This window comes from Marmota monax, unplaced genomic scaffold, assembly GCF_021218885.2.
Source record: "Marmota monax isolate L192 unplaced genomic scaffold, Marmota_monax_Labrador192_F-V1.1 WCK01_AAM20220418_F8-fsc00099, whole genome shotgun sequence".
NCBI classification, from domain to species: domain Eukaryota; kingdom Metazoa; phylum Chordata; class Mammalia; order Rodentia; family Sciuridae; genus Marmota; species Marmota monax.
The window spans coordinates 223,287-243,202 of record NW_026692126.1 but is presented as its reverse complement, the minus strand read 5'-3'; the positions used below and the strand labels follow the sequence as shown (position 1 = coordinate 243,202).

Here is a 19,916-nt window from a genome sequence, read left to right as displayed (position 1 = left end):
CCTCCTTTTTAAAGAAGGTGATTACCCATCTTTTGGCAGTATCCACCTTGAAGTACAGTCAGCCCCTCCCTGTCATGTCCTGTGAAGAGCTGTGGCTCCCACTACTGGTTTTCCTAAGTTCTGGACCATCACAAAAGAAGTCTCAAATCAATAATCTAAATTCCCACTTGAAAAACCAAAGAGAGGGTTCTTTGAAAAGATCAATAAAATTGACAAGCTTCTAGCAAGGCTGTCAGAGAAAGAAAGAGAGGGGCCACCAATGATCAATACTAGGAATGAAACATGAAATACATCGCAAACCCTTCAGATATCAAAGACAGTAAAGGAATGCTACAAAAAAAGTCTACATACATAATTTGACAACTTAGGGGAAATGAACCACCCTTAGGAGAAAAATGTACTAAAACATACCTAATATGAAGGAAATTAAATTAATAGTTAAAACAGTCCACAAAAAGAGATCTCTGGGCTGCATAGTCTTGCTAATTTCCTGTCTAATTGTTCTTTCAATTGTTGGGAGAGGGATGTTAAAGTCTTCAACTATAATTGTGGTTTGTTTTTCTTTCCTCTCAGCAATATCAGGTTTTGCTTTAAAATATTTTGCATCTGTGTTGTTTTGGGTACACACATTTAGATATTCTGTCTTCTTGATGGACCTTCCCTTTTTGTTTTTTGTATTTTATTTGATATTAATATCATTGTATATTCTGCATCTTGATTAATGTTTGCATCATCTATCTTTCCCTATCTTTTTGTCCTCAACATTCCTATACTGCTATATTTGAAACGAATTTCTTGTTATAGCATATAGTTGGTCATATATATATATATATATATATATATATATAATTTTTTGATAACCGGGATTGAATTCAGGGGCACTTGACCACTGAGCCACATCCCCAGCCTTATTTAGTATTTTATTTAGAGACAGGATCTCATTGAGTTGCTTACTGCCTCAGTTTTGCTGAGGCTGGCTTTGAACTCACAATCCTCCTGTCTCAGCCTCCTGAGTCACTGGGATTACAGGTGTGTGTCACCACGCCTGGCTTGGTTATAAATTTTTAATCAGGTTTTTTTTTTTTTAGTTGTCAATAGACATTTATTTTATTTATTTGCAGTGCTGAGAATTGAATCCAGTGTCTCACATACACCAAGCAAGTGCGCTACCACTGAGCCATAGCCCTGGTCCCCGAATCTCAGTTTTTTAATTGGCATATTTGGACTATTTACACTTAGTGTAATTATTGATATGCTAGGGCTTAAGTCTAACATTTTATTTTTGTTTTATGTTTGGTCTGTCCTATCATTTCTGTATTATTTTTCCTGCCTTCCTGTAGATTACTTACTTTTTAGAATTCCATCTTGATTTATCAATAATGTTCTTGAGTGCAGTTTTTTACTAGGCATTCTATTACATGCAATAACTCATCACTGTTGTCATTTTATCAGTTTGGGTATAGTATATAAACCTTACCACATTTATTTCTCTTTCCTCTCCCTCTTTGCAATAGAATTTTCTTAAAAATTTCCTCTACAAACATTAGAATCACATGAGACTGTGTTATGGTTTTTTCTTCAATGGACACATATAATTTAGAAAACTCCAGAGCTGTTTTCAAGCTCATTATATTTACCCATACATTTACTCTTTCCCTCGTTCTTTTTTCTGCTTAATGTTCCAAGAATTCTTCTATCATTTCCTTTCTGTTTCAAAATTTTCCTTTAGCCATTCTCCTCTGATACTACCTGGCAAAGAAAGGAAGTGGCATCTTACTATGGCTGAAGGTGGAAGCCCAGCCTTCCCCTGTGGTCTCTACGGACACTATGTTGGAAGATAGTTATTGGACATCAAGCATGGAAGTCCCAATTCCCTTCTTGGCTTCCTCTGATGCTATCCTAGCAGGTGTGCTGGGACTACTCACGACCACCTGTGGAGGGTGGAAATACAAGCTTCCCATTCAATCTTTGTTGGCACAGGTGGAAGGGGACCAGAGTCCCCCCTGCCCCCTGTGGTTTTTAACTGAAGTAGAGTAGTCATCATCTAAAAATCATCTAAAAATGTGTCTGACTTGCTGGACTAACCCCTTCCTGATTCTTTGACTCATTCAGGCTTTTGTGGGAGATTTTTCTTTATCTTTTCTTTTTTAAGGCACCTATTAATGGTTCTGGGTTGCTGGCTTCTTCAGCTCTAAGTCTGAGGTGTACTAGTCAAGAAGAAAACCCAGGGACCTCTTCCTTGTCATTTCAAAGGCTCTGAGGTCCCTAGGCAGCATTCCTTCTGTTCATCACCTTTCAGTATCTTCTTGGGTTTTCTTATATATAATGCCCAGGGTTTTAGATGTGCATAGCAGGAGGGAAAGGGGGAAAGAAAGTATGTCTATTCCATTGTCCTAGAAGCAGAAGTCTCCAGTTCATTGTTTTTTCCATTTCATAAATGAAAAAAAAAAAAAAAAACACTCATTTATGTATGCCCCAAATGATAGGATTTGGAGTAGGATACAAACTGAGCACCATGGAGCTTCTGCAAGAAACCAGGGGGCCCAGAATGTATAAAGCAATCAATACGAAGTTGCATGTTCCAACTCACACAACAGGTATAGAGCAGAACTGTACTGTATTCTCACATTTTTGTGACTCTATAACAGGGACTCTTTCTCCTGTGCCACATGCCTTGCGGAATCTAGGTCCAAATATAAGAAGAGTAGTCATATGAGATTAAAAACTACCTTTTTGTGGATTTGGAGGGCAGAGCTCTCTAATTAGAGACCAAGAGCCCCCTATCAGAAATGCAATCAAAGAGAGTCTCCAGAGGTCTGGCTCAGGGGCCACCTGCCTACAATGTTAAATGCATCTGTTAGAAATGCAGATAACTGTGTTCTACCCTAGACCTGCTGTGGAGGGTCAGGTTGGGTGGGTTGGTCCCTTAGAGATTATTATCTCTGCTGTAGAGAAGAAAGGGGAGAAATCCATAATGGCTTAGAGTTCTTCTAACCAAGACTGTGATTCTCTTAAAGCAATTGCCCCAACTGCCTGGCACAGGAGACTACCCGTGCTGCTCGCTCAATTTCTTGAAAAATTAGCCTGGTGAGCACGGCCAACCCAGTCCTGCCTTACGGGAACACACGCCATGAGCCTGGGGGTCAGGGAGCTTCCTCCAGAGGAAGGAAAATGGTGTGTGAGAGGGGGGTGGGTAGAAAGGAGGCAGAGACCTAGTCAGAAGCAGCAGACAGTAGGAGACTAATGGGATTAATACTTGGGATTCATTAGCCAAGGATTCTGGAAACTTTCCAGTCCTCTCCAGCCAATGGCCCAAACTGCCCCCTTAATAGCATTAAGTGAAATTACAAATCAGAGACGCTGGCTGATCAATCTCCTTGGGGCTTCTCTGCAGACTTCGTGCATGGGGGTGGGGATGATCCTTCAGTGGGGCTGCCGCTGCTTCTCTGCCAGCAGCTAGGCAGTCAATCCATTTGGTCAGTTTCCCTCTCCCCTCGCTTTTGACAGGAGCCAAAATGAGCAGGTCTGGATCAAGGTCAAAGCTTATACCTCACCCATGTCCCCTCACCCCACCCGAGAGAGAGCACAGAAGCCACGCCTGAAGGAGAACCAGGCAGAGGGGGGAAAAAAGCTCTGTCTCAGAAATGTCCGTGGCCACAAAACTTAGATTGGAGTGGTGTCCTGGGCAAAGGGGGCTATGGTGACATGGTGCTGGAAGGACTGTCTTTTTCTCAGCACAGCCTGTGCCTACATTGCTGAGCATCCCGGAGGTCCCAGAGTCTCGAGAAGGACCCATGCATTGGGCTCCAGGCTCTGGAGCAGGAAGCCCACCCTGATGGAAAGTTCTTGTTGGAACATCCTGATGGAGGCTCTGCTACCCCAGACCACTCACATTCTCCTCTGCCTTGGCCTGGCTGATGGGATTTAATGGTAGTCCATCCTCCTCTCTCCCCTCCCTGGGACAAGCCTGGATCACCTTGTCACCCCCATCCTGCCTTCGGTATTTTTATTTTTTGGTACCAGGGATTTAGCCCCTGGGGTGCTTAACCACTGAGCCACATCTCCAGCCTGTTTTTAATTTGTTGAGTCATGATTTCACTAAGTTGCATGGGGCCTTGCTAAGTTGCTGAGGCTGGCTTTGAACTTGCATCCTCCTGCCTCAGCCTCAACCAAGTCTCTGGGATTACAAGTGTGCTCATTTCTTCTAGGAAGAGGGATGGGGAGGAAATTAGTTAAGGTTCTCCAGAGAAACAGCAACAACAGGATACATATAGATATATAAGAAGCATGTGTTACAGGAATGGGGTCATGTGAACAGTCTCATGATAGGCTGTCAATAAACTGGAAATACCAGGAAGGCTGGTAATTTAATCTGGTCTGAGTCTGAAGGTCTGATTACCAGGAAATCCCATGTCTGAGAGAAGGAAGAGATGCATGTCCCAGCTCCAAATGCCTTTTTTGTTCTATTTGGCCCCATATGGGTTGGAAGATGCCTGCCCCCATTGGTGAGGATGGCTCTTCCTATTTGCTAATATATTCCAAAAACCACCCTCAAAGACCCACCCAGAAAAAATGTTTTATCAGCTATCTGAGTATTCCTTAGCCTTGTCAAGTTGGTACATAAAATTAACCATTGCAGGAAGATGACCAAGCCAGATCCTGAAACTGGGGAAGCTGGGGAAGCAGTGAGCGTTTCTCTGCAATGAAGCCCCTGAGGGAGCCAGGGCTCAGCGCTCAGGATGCTCTAGGTTGGCAGCAGTCATCAGATCTACTCACCTGGGTCTCATTGGCCAGGCTTTATCTCCACCAGCTACAGTGTCATCGCCCCTTGCTAAGACCAATCAAGAAAAAGTCGGTGGAATAGTGGCCCGAAAGCAATTTTTTCATGACATTTACAAAGGAAGGGAGGGGCTTAGAATACTGTGCATTTCTCTGGGCTTCCTAAGGGTCCAATGGTATCCAAAACCCACAGCTAGCAGGCACCATGAAGTGGGGGGCAGGGAGCAGTGCTGAGCACACCTGGGAGCCCTCTGTGGCTGTCCACAAATGGTTCTGTATGCATGAGTAAGCACAGGTGTCTCCAGCTACCCAATGAATAACCTTATCTATACTGCATCAAAATGGGAAATCAATTCTTGTAATTACCCTATTTCCTCAATTCTAATATGCCATTGATTATAAGATGCACCATTGATTTAATAGCTCTCTCAAAAAAAATCCTCAACAATAAATACATACATCTATTTTAAGATCCATCCCTACTTCAGAAATGTTAAAATGTGTGTAGGGAAGGGGGAAGAAGCATATTATAATTAAGAGGAAATGGTAATTGAGAGATAGTCAAGCCAATTGCCTGATTGAATTAATCAGGAAATGCAGTCAGTATGACTCCTTGGTCTATACTTCGAGAGAGAACCCTTTCAGGTGAGGGATTTTTGTGTTTTGGTGGACATCATGGACAAAGACTCAACCCCCTGAGCTCAATTTAGTGCCCCCTCTTAGCTAGAAGGAAAGGAGCCTTTCAGGGGTCCCTTAGGGTCTTCCCGACATTTCTAAATTTTCTATATGTTCCATCTTCTAGTCAGTGGATCTCGATGCCAGACGGCTAGAGTACTGCCCCTGCCTGGGGTGGGTTTTGCAAAAGTCTGGGGGAGTTTTTTCTTGTCACGGTGACTGGGTACCTACTGCCATTGAGTTCACAGAGCCAGGGATTCTAAGAATTCTGAAGTTCTTGGGACAGTCTTGCACAGGAAGCAATTGCCTGCCTGTTATTCCAAATTCAAAGATACCAAGATGGAGCATTAGCCCTTCACTACCGCACTCAGCCCCTAGGGGCGCTCTTCCTGCTTCCAAAGCGGGCTTCTTTGCTCTCATCCCCTATCAGTCAGATTCGGAATTTTCCAAGGGAACTTATGAAACTAAAAGGAGACAGATGGGAAATTATCAAAGAAAGCAACAAAGCATAAAAACAGAGGAGCATCAACAGATTTCTGAGTCTAAGGAAGTTCAAATCTATTCAGTCTAGTCACAAAAACACTTTTTTTTTTTTTTTTAAAGACTCCAGTTTTCCTGATTGAAACAATTCAGTAGATACAGAGCCTTCCTTCTCTCCTTACTCTAAGGACACCACAGTTCAGCCTGATCCTGGCACTGTTCTGATAGAATGTTGGAATTTTCCAGAACCCAGTTTCTGGACCTTTTTCTGCATGTGACCCAGAAAGACCACAGGGCCAAATCCTTACATTCCCAAGCTGCTCAACCTGGCTTTCTGGTATCTCTGCAACCTCTCTGGTCCTTCATACCAGAGCAAGACATCAAGTCTGTTCGAGGAAGGTGTGGTCTTCTCTGCTGCCTTTTAGGTTAAGTAGCTGTTAGGACTCATCAACTCATGGATTCATACAAGAGAAGTTCATTTTTTTCACTGAGTCTAACACAAGTATTACCTGTTGGGAGCGAGTCTCTTCCATGTGATAAACCAAGACCCTCAGCTCTCTCCCCCTGGTAGATCTCCCCTCTTCATTGTGGGGTTTCTAAGGCCACCATGTTTATCCGTGTCAAGGCTGCAGGAGAGGAAAGAGCACGGATTGTCTAATGATGGTTCTGGTGGGCCAAGCCTAGAATGGACACATCCACTTCTGCTCATATTCTTTTGGTAGGAATGAAGACACAAGGCCTCCCCTCGATGCCAGAGGCTGAGAAATGCCATCTAGCTGTGTGTGCAGGAAGATGAAGAGCTGGGTTTGCTGTCCAGCTAGCACTATGTGCCCCACCTCCCCATATATGGGCATCTAAAATTCTATGGTCCTTATTCTCTACCATATTCAATGGTTTAAAGCAATTTCCTGGTTAAGAATAAGTGGCTGATTCCTCAAAATATTCAATATAGAATTAACATATATACTTCCACTCCAAAGTATACACTCAAAAAAATTAAATAAATTCTTGTTCACTCATATACAAAATAGCACTATCTGCAATAGCCAAAAGGTAAAAACAACCCAAATGTCCATCAAAGGAATGGGTGGATTAATCGTGGTGCAGACATACAATGGAATATTATTCAGCCACAGAAAAGAATGGCGTACTGATACATGTTACAATGTAGTTGTGCCTCAAAAAGAATATGCTAAGTGAAAGAAGCCAGACACCAAACTCACACATCATGAAGTTCCACTGATACAAAATATTCAGAATAGTAAAATCCACACAGAGAGAAGATTGGTGCTTTCCCAGGGTTTAGGAGTAACTCCTTAATGAGTGTGGGGTCTCCTTTGGGGTGATGAAAATATGGAATTGGACAGATGTGATAATTTCATCATATATCAATGTATTAAATGCCACTGAATTGTTCAGGTTTTTTGTTTGTTTGTTTTGTGGTGCTGGGGCTTGAACCCAGGGCATTGTGCATACAAGGCAAGCATTCTACCAACTGAGCTAAACCCTCAGCCCAGAATTGTTCAGTTTTAAATGGTTACTTTAATGTAATGTTAATTTCACCACATTAAAACACCTTTTTAATGATTCCAAAAGGAAGAATAAAGGGATGGATTTTTCTGTTTTTAAGGGAGCCTCACTTTTATCTGTTATTCTTTGTTAATTTTTTAAATCACATCACATAAGATGGTGCCCATCACCTGGGCTTGGCCCAGCAACTTACTTCACCCTGTACACCTTTTAAAAACATTGGGGAATTAACTCTTTGTGCTTTCTTCCTGGATTCAGTTTCTGCTAATAGAAAAATAGATGTCTAAGATGTGGAGTAATTATCCCTTAGAAAATCTGCTTGCTGAACAATGCTGATTGACAGTCCCTGGACTCAATTTTTTTGTATTTGGCTCATATTCTCACTTCCATTCACTTCTGAGTCTTGCTCCCCACCTTCCCCCCCACCCCACCTCTGAGTGTTGTCTAGGAGGTTGCGGCCTGTAACATTTTCAAGCATTCCTTGGATTGGATTTCAATTCTTTCTGGGTGCACTATTCCCTATAACAATAAAAACAATTTTAAAATAAATCATATTCTGCTTGTGCTTCAAATAAAATAGCACTTACCATGTTGTTTCATACTTCTTTTGATATTGGACTATTTATTCTTCCAGACTACAAGCTCTTCGAAGGTAAGAACCATGCCTTAATTACCTCTCCATTCTTAGCACTTAACACAGTGCCTGATTGTATAGTAGTTGCTCAATAAACATGAATTAAGTGAATGAACAAAATGTAATAGCACACAGATAACAGAAAGGCTGTTTTCCCATACAAATAAACAACAGGATTGAAGCTATTCTCTTGTAGAAAGACAGCTTTTACCTGAAATCAATGGATTGTTCATTCTTGGAAACCAGCACAAAAGAACCATTATCTAGGGCTGGCATGAATTATAAGTAGGCAGGCTCAAGCAAAGAAACAAGTTGTTGTTATAAATAGGAGTGTAGAACACAGTAAACAGAGGAAGGGACAAAGCAGGAGTGGTTAGACTAGAGAAATCAGTTCTTACTGCTTACTGGGGACAGATGGGGAGCCCTATTGCAGGCAGTGGGGAAATTCTAGCAAGGCACCCTCCTCTGTGTGCATGTAGGCAGAGATGATGGTGGAGATGGAGTTCTTAGGCAATCCTATCAAAGAAGAAAAGAAAGGGTCCCAGCAGAGTTGGACCACATGAGAGGGTGAGGGATGGGGTAGGGTGGTGGGTGAGGGGTGGGTAGGGTGGTGTGCCATAGCAGCTACCAAGGAAGAGCCAAATGGGTAGGTGGCCGGCATTAAGAAGAACAGCAAGCTGGGCTCTGTCCAAGATTTCTGGAAAGAATGATGGAATTAAGAACCTTGGGAGGATGAATGGGTGTGAGACTGCTCTCAGCTTTGAAGGAACTGAGTTTTCTAGGCTGAGATCCTGCCCAGGGATGGGTATTTGTTGAAAACCTGGACACCCCAGAACACCCTAGAAACAAGGCTTTGAACTAAGTCATGCAGTCAAAACAGGACTGGGTGACTCAAGGACGGTGGGGCTCCTTATACTTGCTATGACAGAGGCTGGGATGAGTCCGCCAGTCTGAGGCTGGACTGACCAGCAGTAGCGACTCCTGCCTCTGGTATGCAAGATCTTCCATGAGCAAGGAGCTACTACAAGTTAATGGAAGAAAGACACATTTACCCTGTGGTTGCCAAGCTGGATTCAATGATCAGGTTGAGTACCTATAAATTACTCCACTGGATTCAATGTGTATACATTTTAAAGATTTTTCTCTCCCCATAGCAAAGTAGATTTATAGCCTGAATGACTGAGCTTATTAATCCTAATAACCTTCCTTAGAATAGAAGGATGGGAAGTTAAGAGCCTATGTCCTGAGGTCCAAGAAGGGAGGGGAGGCCTGCCTCATCACTCAGAGTCCAAGTGGCCAGATGTGACTGCAGACTCCTCGGGAGTCTTCTACACCTGCATCTCCCAACCGTCCAGATGGCCCTTCTTCCCTTGGGACTGCAGACCACTAGAACTCTGATCTCTTCATCAGAGGTTTGGTTGTCCAACACTTCCTTGGATGTGTTCGCCTACGCTCTCAACAGCGCACCCCCCAGTCAGTACCTGGGAGACCTTTAGTAAATTCTGATTGGGGGGCTGGCTCGAGTCCCCGGGGTCCGGCTGCCCACTTTCCCGCCTGTCATTTGAGCTTGGTTTTCCAGGCTCAGCTCTTTCCTGAGCTAGCCAATATTCTTTGCATATATTCCTTTTTCAGATGACATCAGTCTAAGCCGGTCCTGCTGTCTGCCATCAGGAACCTGACTAGATACAGAAATTGACATCTTAAGTGGTGGCAGGAAACAGACCCTCAGAGAAAAGGAAGGGGTGTTGGGACCTGTCATCTGGCTGACAGGAGCTGAAAGCAGTGGAAATCCAGCCCGGAACTCCAGCAGCTCAAAGTTCACGTGTCAATATGGCTCCTTAGGGGATCACTCTCGTGCGGGTTCCTGGGGACCCGCCGCAGGTTCATCCCCTAGCGGCGGGCGCTGGAACTTCTGTTGCAAGTGCTCCGGGGCCTGCGCCACGCCCCCTCGGCACTGGAGGGGGGAGGGGTTCGGTGCTGGTGTGGACCTCAAGTTCAAGTGTGTGTCCTTGTCTTTGTGCTTTCCCGACACAAGGCTTTCTCCAAAGCCGCGGAGAAACCCTCCGCTCAGTGCAGCCAGCCCCCAGGAGGGGATGTCACCATTTCAGAGGGGCTAGGAGCCCGGGGACAAGTGTTGCAATTCCTTTTCTTCTGAAGAAAACTCTGAGGCCCCTTCTCGTGCTCCAAAGGAGCGAGCCCACCACGTTTGTGCATTTCTCCCTTTTCCTCTCTCACTCTTGCTGCTCCTTCATCTGCGTTTTGAAGGACACCCCAAATAACTACGACAGCCCCAACGTGGCTCCATCTAGCTTTCAGAAGCGCACAGTCTCGAAAGGAGGGTGAAGAAGCGAAGAGGGGAGGAACCACACATCTGGGTGGGGCGATGCGTGGGGAGGTGGGCGGCAGGCTTGTCCGGAATTTCAGAAGGCAAGAGGGCAGAGACCTGGGAACTCTCTTTGACCCACATGACCTGCTTGCATGACCACACCGCGGTCCTGTGGCTCACCATAGCAGGTCTAAACCACTCAAAGCCAATTACATGCATTGCAAATTTAGTTCAAAATCGCAGTTCCTCCACATTTCTAATGTGGAAGGTAAGAGATTGATCAGGAAAGGATGGGGCCCCAACAGTTGGCATATCTGGGAAGATGTGGGCTGAGAGTATTGTGATCTTCTCATCCAAACTGTGACTTTCTTGCCAGACCCAGTAGAGTCAACCCCCCACCCCCTACCCACCAAACTATTCCTGGAAACCTTATGGAGCAACCTTGCAAGGGGAGGAATCACTACCCTTCTTCATCTCCAGACTGAAACAAATAATTAGAGGCGGATCCCAGTAGGACAGAGGGTGGCCGAGGTGGTTAATGACACAGTTTAACTCTGGAGTTGAAAACGCACACACTGAAAGTGTTGTGTGGTGTTATTAATTTAAATCACCAAAAATCTGGGAAATTCATATAGGAACAAATTACAAGAAAATAAAGCCCAGGAGATAAGAATAGAGTGCCAATTCAAATACATGGGGACAGTTGCTAGAGATTCTAGATTTAATGGCCAAGTCTAAGTCACTGGGAGTAGACTTAATTCTGTGTTTACTTGACTGAAACATAAACTCCATATGAGTTCCTGCTGAACAGGATGGAGAAGCTGAAAAGAAGGGAAGGACACACAGAATGAGAGAGAGAGAGAGAGAGAGAGAGAGAGAGAGAGAGAGAGAGAGAGAGAGAGAGAGAGATTGATTTATGTGAGACCCATCCAATCATTCTAAGACTTAGAAGTTTATTTTTCCATATTTATCAGGATGTCCAATAGGACATGTTCAGTTTATCCTGGAATCATATTGAAGGTCAAATCTTGGAACAGTATCAGACATTCTGTTTAGAGTCCTCAGCCTACCTCCACAAAGGGCATACTGAGGGGCAACAGTCCCAACACCCCACCTGCCCCTGTAATGTATGATGGATGCCCAGGAGAAGTCATTTGGTCCCTGGGGGTGCTGTATACACCATGAGAAGCTGCTCCCTCCCTTCATAGCCTCTTAGGTTAGGAGAGGAGAAAGGACACTTCAAGAGGATCATTTGTAAAGCTGGAAGCAGAGGAGACTGCCATTTTCTGTCCTGGTTGATGTCTGCTAAGCTGATCTGACCAAAGAAAGGAGACTTGGAGGAAGATGATGGGAGAGGGGTATGCTGCAGGGAGAGTGTCGAGCAGCCAGTGCTCCCACCATTGGGCATAATAAAGATCTGTGAGTTTTCCAATGGTTGGGTGGACAAAGCCAAAGCTTCTGCTCTTGCGAGTGACTCCGCACCAGGGGACTACCCTCCCACCCAGGGCTCCTGGCAGCTGGGGTCCAGTGTTGATTGTGTTTGGTGGGATTTAATGGGGGCTGGGAATACAGGCAAGCCAGAGTCAAATAACCTGGGTCAGGGAAATGTGCAGTGCAGGGTCCCCACAGGGTCCACTGAAGAGCATATATATATATATATATATATATATGACAGAGGCTCAGCATATGACACCTGTCAGGAGCTCAAAGACCTGCCAGAGAAGCAGCAACAGCCTCACCCAGTGAAGAAGGAAGGAGTTTGTCTTCTTCCTCCTGCTCCTCCTTACCTAATTCTATAAATGCTAAAAACTCCAAGACTGGACAATTGAGACCTGAACTGATTGATACAGGACTGTGGCCCTTTACCTGTCCCCATTCCTGGATCAGATCACAGACATGGTGACTGTGAACAATGGGGAGGCCCAGCTCCTGAGGGAAGACCCTTCAATGACAGCACAGGATGCCTCTCGAACCCTCCAGCCTTCCCTAAGTGATCTGCCACCATTTGCCAGGGCAACTGTGTATTGGGTTGCCCATGTCTTTCAAGGACTCTTGACACTGGACCTAGATTCTTGGGGACCCAAAACACCACTTTATCCACTGTCACTGGAAGGCTTCTGTGGGCCAGGTGATGAATGGATTTTTACCTGAGTCGGTCTCATGGTAGACCCACTGGGGCACTTACCCCATCCTGTTTTTTTTCCTTTATTTTCTCAGTTCAGAATATATTATCTCAGCAACTGGTAGAATCCCCAGCTGACTCCTTATCCATGGAATAAGGCTCTTTCCATAGAGAAGGACCAAGAGGGAGTCTCTGGGGTTCTCACAGCCATGGGGGCATTGGAGAAATTAATGCAACCATCAGCTGCTTCTCTCTTTGAGAGGGGCCCAGAGCAAGAGGAGTTTCCATTGTGAGTTCAGATCTCAATGCAAACAGCTCTACCCTGTGCCTTTTGTGACCAGGCCCACGCCATGATGATCAAGGTCTATGGCTGGTCAGGATTTGGTATGGAGCTGTTGGAAAGCACCAAGGGACACTCTCAGGGAGGACCACTTCTTTGTCTTATGACTATTCATGTTAGAGCTAGCTCTTGACTTTCTACTATTAGTCAAAGACTGAACATGAGAACACAGGACACCTGGTAGCACTGCAGCCCAAGTAGCCCGTCCTGATCTGGGTATGATCTGATCATGATCCAAGAAAGGCGTGTCCAGAACCACCACATCACCCATCGATTGGGTGGAAGCAGTACCTTTGGGACCAGGCCAAGCAGATCCTGAAGGCACAACCAAGTTGCAGGTGGCCCACAAGCCAACACTGGCTCCTGGTGCACTGCCACTGCTCGCTCAGTTCATACCTGTGACTTCATATAGAGCAGTTCCTGTGACCTGTTGACTGAGGGGGAAAAAAACTGGAGCCTGATTGACAGGTGACTGGCCCCACATAGCAATGGACTGTAGTAGCCTTAGAACAGCCCTCAGGGCCAGCCTGGAAAGACAGCAGAGAAGACACACCCTCTCAGGGACACTTCCAGCAGTATATGGTGGCCAGTCTTCCCGGGAGAAGAGATGGCCTGAGGGAAGCATCTCAGGTGATTCATAAGCAATGGTTAATGATTTGGCCAGATGGCCAGGGATGTGAAGGGACAAGATAGGAGAATTAGGGACAAGTTTAGGAGAAGGGATGGTGGGTGGACCCACACCCCCAAATCATAATAACCTTCTGTCTCCCTTCCACTCCTCCTCTGCCCTCCTAAGCAATCTTGCCAGCAGGTTAATCTAATTGTCATTTCCCCCAAAAAATCTCCATTCCTGTCACTTACAGGCTAAAGAAGAAGCCTTTGCAATACCAGCCTCTTGCCCATCTAGCTACCTCACCTCTTAAACATTTCCTTTTCTGATGCTCCAGGCTGATTCCAAGGGCATGGCCTTTCTTTCTCGGACTCCTGCACCTCCGCACACGTCTTCCCCTTTGCCCAGCACTCTGTCCTGGTCATTCTCCAGGGGTCAGCTCAGAGGCCGCCTTTACTGAAAAGTCTGCCCAGATGGTCCCAGGCAGATGCAGGCCAGCCAGCTACTGTAGTAGTCTCCAGAGATAGATTGCTTAGCCTTTGATCCTGGCTCAGTCACTTGCTAGTTGGGTGACCTTAGATACTTTTCTTAACCCCTCTGTGACTCAATTTCCTCACCTATAAAATAGGTAAGGTTGGTGTGAGGAGCAATTAATAGACAAGTATTAATAATCATAAAGTAATCATTAGGTTAGTAAATAATGAAACAGAAATATCCGAATAAATAATACATGGAGAGCTGGACAGCTCAGTGGCAGAGTACTTGCCTAGCATGTGTGAGGCCCTGGGTTCTCTCCCCAGCACTGGAAATAAATAAATATATAAATAAACAAATAAATAAATAATACATGAGCATAAATATACACACAGAAGTGGCCTGGCACAGGATGACTGTTTGCTGTGAGCTCGTTACTGCAATTTCCCACGGGGCCCTGGGACTTCATGCACAAACCCAGACAGACAGGGTGACAATGTGCTTTCCTCTGTCTTTGGTCCCTAGCAAGTACCTGGCCTATAGCAAGTTTTCAGTAAATATTGGTGGGATCAACAAATATGCCTGGAAGCAGAATCAGAGATCTGGCTCTATTGTGTGCTTAAAAAAAAAAAAACTCGAGCAAATCACACGAGGCTTAAAAGCCTCGGTTTCCTCATCTGCAAAATGAGCGTGAAGGCACAACCACTGAGTTAAGCCATGTGGAAGTGCCGTTTTTGTAGTCCAAATCAATTGAGTATCAGCAATTTCATGATTTAACATAACCCTTCCATCTCAGAGCCGAGGAACTTAATGAATGTGGGAGTGATTTATAAGCTGTAAGGGACTGTACAATGTCAGTATTGATTATTATCGATATGTGGTGGCAAGCTAGAGTTTATATATTTCAGCAGAAGGATCATTTCATTTAGTTCTGTTTGCGTAATAAATAGCAACCTGAAGAAGCACATTTAAATTTTAAATCCACATGGCAGGTGTCATTAAAGCTGTACTTGAATTTGGGACTGTCGATATAGACGCCGTGGATTTGGGTGCCCTGCAGAGTGCTAAAAGACAGAAAGACACATCAGAGTGTCAGAAAGACACATCAGCCTGCTTATCTGCCACAGAATGCATTTAGCATTCTGTGGCTCTTGGAACCCCCTTGGGGATTTTTCTGGCACTCTGGTTCCTCCAAGAGCGCACACGCTGTATTTGTTTCCACTCAGTACACCTCTCCCCGACTGCCAAGGTGACAGCCTCCCTGGAATTCCTGATGCAGAGGAGCTTTGCTGGAGAATGTCAATACACACCAGGCCCCATCTAGACGAACCCCTCCATCCCTAGGGGCTGTGGGGACAGAGATCTGCTCATGGACTCAGCTTCTCCCAGCAAGTGTCCTTCCTGCTGTCCTTTCCCAGTGCAGAGGGCTGGCCATGTGGGATAAGACATGGAGAGAGGGTCTGGCGTGCTGGCTGGCAGATGCTCAGGGCCAGTGTCCAGCAGAACTGACCAAGCTGGCCTCCCTACCCCCAACCCCCACTTGCTTCCGTTAAAAAAGATTCAATTGCTTAGACTTAGGGTCATATTCTCATGCACCATTAGAACTAGGATGGTCCTCAGTGATCACCCCATTTACAGCTGAGGAAACTGAGGCCAACTCAGAGTTATGAGGCTTGATTAGAAGCAGGCCTGTGGAATCCCAGATTTGTAGTCTTGGCCATGCAATACTAACAATGGACGATTAAACAGTATTAAACAATGGACTATCATTTATAATGATATGGGTGTATGGCATGGGACAGGCGTAGGTTCACCTAAATCTGCCTCTTACCAGCAGCACATGACCTCTCTGAGCCTCAGTTTCTTCCTTAGTGTGGTAGCACATCAAACATCACGCAAAACGTCCACTATATACCCAGTGCTTGTTAAACAAATTTGTATCATCTCACTGTAGAATAAAAAGTGGATTTTTTGGCAACCTGGTCAGGCAAGGGAGAGGGTGGGGAGTAGTGTACCCCAACATAGGTGATGCCATATTATTTTTATCCCACTTTTTTATAAGACTGGAGTTTTCTTTCCTCAATCCAATTACATTCAGGGAACATCTATTGAACGGTTATTATGCGCCAGAGTAGGTTAAATGTTGTGGGCCCAGCTGAGACACTGTCCTTTTGCTCTGAAGGTGGTCACCTGGGTTGGGAGACAGCTAAACAAGTAAGTGTGATGATGTCCTGTGTCAGGAGTGTGTGGGGGACAGGGGCTTTCCAGGCAGAAGGAACAATTTGAACGAGCACCTGGAGGCATGAAAATCAATCTGCAGAATGCATCAGGCAGGCCTAAGCCTGGCAGCTGACGATAGGAAACTCAAAATAGCAGGAGCTTAAGCAAGCTAGGGGTTTATTTCTCTCATGCATAAAAGAAGGGCAGAGCTGGGCAGCCAAGGTGTGATGGATGGTCCTCAGGCCTCAGGAACCCAGGCAATGCACAGTGGCTGGCTGCCTAGAGCACAGACTCAGTCACCCTACCTGGGCTTTCATTCTTTCTCAGACCCTGAGACCTCAGGGAAGATTATGTTTCCTCTGCTATGAAACAATGGTAATAAAAGTAACTGTGAAGATAGTGTAAGGATGAAATTATTTAATATAAGAAACATCTTTTGAACAGAACCAGGCATATGACAGTGTCATATATACTTTGGTCTCCTATCTTTAGCAAACGGTTTTCCTTCTCAAGGTCACCTCATGGTCCAGAATGGCTGCCAGAGTTCTACCTTCACATCTCAACTTTAGGCAACAGAAATAAGAAAGGCAAGGACAAAGTTCCCTCCCTCCATCTGAGTCAGTTTCCTCCAAACAGTTTTTGAGAATTCCCACATTTCACTATTGCTTATGTCACTGCCTGAATTTAGGCACAGGGCCTCATGTTGCAAGGAAGCATGGAATGAGTGTCCTTAACTATCACAGGTAGAGTGACAAATGTGTTCGGACAGGGGTGTGTTCAGTTCTGACTTCAGAGTGCACCTGTCTGGGGAAGGGCCAGCATGTAAACAGGTGACCATCTCTCCACATCTCTCAGTCCCGCATCACTTTTTTTTTTTTGCAGAGATGTGAAACCTACTCAAACATTTTCATCATTTTATGTGCAATTTATTGCTTTCAAAACGGACAGGCACCACTTTTCAGTAACTTTCTCACTTGCACCCCACCCTACCATAGACTCGGGGAAGATGGAACTCTGGAGAACAGTGCCCACCTGGGGAAGAGGGGTCCACACAGAGGTCAGGACTGAGCTCTGGCTGACTGGGTTCCTCACGGAATCCACCTCCCTCGGCACACTGCTTTGCTCAGACCAGGCTGGGGCCATGCTTTTTCTCTGTGAAGAGAGGACAGCTGATGGTAGAACAGCCACTCAGTGGAGACCCTTCCAGAAACCAGGCCTGCTGTGGCTGCTCGCCGGCTGTGTTCAGGGTCCCAGGGCCCTCCCTGTCCTTTGAGGCAAGGCGGTTGCTTGCTGATGCCAATGTCCCCGCTGACCTCTCCGCTGAGCCATGGGTGGCTTCAGAGTTTCGCTTAGCTCTTCTCAGGGAGCCAACATTTTTTTATCTTTGGGGTTTTGCTCCTGACCTGCCAGGTGTCGCTGCCTTTGCAGGGGACAAGAGACACACAGGTCAGTGAACTCCGAGGAGATGGGCTGGGTTATCTAGCCTGCGTATTCATAGACAGCACAATAATAAAAACATGCACAATGGAAACAAACCCAATCAGCCTAGTCTGCCCCTCAGGCATCCAAGAGAAGCACAGCCAGGCAGCTCTGACTCAGGCCTCTCAGGAGGGCACAGCGCAGGTGTCAGTCGGGCAGCAAGAGAAAGGGGGAGGCAGTGGCTGTCTCTAAGGACCCAACCTTGAGGTCACATGGCAGCCTTCTACCACATCCTCTCTTTAGAATTGAGGGACCAAGTCTGGCTCACCGTCGAGGGGAGGGGAATAGGCTCCCTTTCTGAAGAAGGGAGCAGTAAACAAGTTTGCAGAAATACTTAAAACCATAACATGGAAAGCCTGAGAAGGGAGTCCAGGAGTAGAATCGACAGGGACAGGAAAGACACTCACCCTTGGGCCTCCAGCAGTTTGACTCAGGGGTCTAGTGAGGCACAGGAAGTGACCAGGAGGACTCAGGGTCAGGAGGTCTGACCTCTCCACACCACATCTCTCTTCTGATGCACCCAGAAGCCGGCTTTTTGGAAAGATTTCAATGTGCCCTTAGGGTGCTAAGGGTCTCAGGTCCCTTTATCCTTTTAACAACCCCCTGAGGTAGGTATGGATTTTCCCTTTTAACTGACAAGGAGGCTGGTGTGGTGGCCCACTCCTGTCATCCCAGCGGCCGGAGGGCTGAGGCAGGAGGATCAAGAGTTCAAAGCCATGGGCTGGGGATGTGGCTCAAGCGATAGCACTCGCCTGGCATGCGCGGGGCGCTGGGTTCAGTCCTCAGCACCACATACAAATAAAATAAAGATGTGGTGTCCACCGAAAACTGAAAAATAAATATTAAAAAACTCTCTCTCCTCTCTCTCTCTCTCTTAAAAAAAAAAAGTTCAAAGCCAGCCTTAGCAAATTAGTGAGGCGCTAAGCAACTCAGTGAAACCCTGTCTCTAAGTAAAATATAAAAAGCAGCTGGGGAAGTGGCTCGGTGGTTAAGCACACCTGGGCTCAATACCCAGTAACAACAACAACAACAAAAAAACTAACAAGGAAACTGAGGCACAGGTATAGAGGCCATGCTGTACCAGTAGCCAAGGCTACTCCGCCATGAGCAGGCAGGGCTGATCCCAAGATTTTAATCCACTCTCACTGAGTCCCTGTCTGGCTTTCTCAGCAGTTTCTCATTTCCAGAATCCCAGAAACTGAAGCCAGAAACCAGCCCCCTCTGTTTACCCAGAATTCTTGTGTCACCAACACCCTGACTGAATGCCAGGGTGCTGGGCTCACGCAGAGGTCTCTAGTTTTGGCAGCAGCTGCAGTCAAGGTCAATGGCAGAGATGGCCCGATTGTCTCTTACTCGTCCTCCCAAATGCCACTGCCCAGCTCTCCACTCCCCACTCCTCCCATGGAGGAGGAAGTCCTTCTCACCCAGCCTGGTGCCCTCTAGTGTGGACACATGGCCTAGGCTCCAAACCCAGGACCCACTCAGCCTGGAGCCTGGGACACCTTCACACCTAAGCCAGTCTCTCAAAGGGCACACCTGGGGAAAAAAAAAAAAACAAAACTGGCAATTTGGAAAAGCTGGTGTTTGTGGACACCTGACAGGTTTCTCCATGAGAAGAAAGCTAACCTGATAAACTCTTCCTGGGAGCCAGAAACTTCTTGAGTCTCCATCCCTCAACAAGGTCATTTGTAGTCAGAAAGATGACTAAGAAATGGGGCAATTCCAAACCTAAAGAAAGAACTCCACTGCGTTGACATTTAGGCACTAACGTGACAGGCATTGGTACAGGTGTCCTTACATGTCTCTCTACTGGCAATCTCAGGGGCACTTAACCACTGAGCCACATCCCCAGCCCTTTTTTAAATTTATTTAGAGACAGGGTCTCACTGATTTGCTTAGGGCCTCACTAAGTTGCTGAGGCTGGCTTTGAACTTACCTTCCTCCTGCCTCGGCCTCAGGAGCCACTGGGATTATATGCATGTGCCACTGCACCCTGCCCACGACTTCTTAACCAAACCTGCAGCCCTAGGAAAAGAGTCTCTGATGCAGGGAGGGGCTAGAGGTAGGAGTCTCCCAGGGCCCCGCCCCTCCACACACCCCTCCTACCTCTGCTTGCCAACAGCCAGCAGTGCTTGGTCCAAACCCTGTTTGTGCCAGTGTAATCTTTTGTAATTACAGACTTTTAATTAAATAGTATTTAAACCAATGAAATATGATCAAAACTAAATAAGTCAAAGGCACCGTTTC

At 46.0% G+C, this 19,916-nt stretch overlaps 1 protein-coding gene across 16 annotated transcripts in view; it reads right to left on the bottom strand.

The window, feature by feature from the left end:
- The window catches only part of LOC124105696 (uncharacterized), a 33,094-nt gene extending 13,402 nt beyond the window's left edge, over positions 1-19,692 (bottom strand). For all 16 annotated transcript variants that reach the window (XR_006855840.2, XR_006855846.2, XR_006855841.2 and 13 more), the window contains exons 1-4: positions 19,606-19,692; positions 18,077-18,200; positions 17,504-17,610; positions 17,223-17,342 (exon numbers count right to left, since the gene is read on the bottom strand). The gene's annotated coding sequence lies outside the window, so the exon portion shown is untranslated. The remainder of the gene's footprint in view (positions 1-17,222; positions 17,343-17,503; positions 17,611-18,076; positions 18,201-19,605) is intronic.
- Between the last annotated feature and the right edge of the window lie 224 nt (positions 19,693-19,916).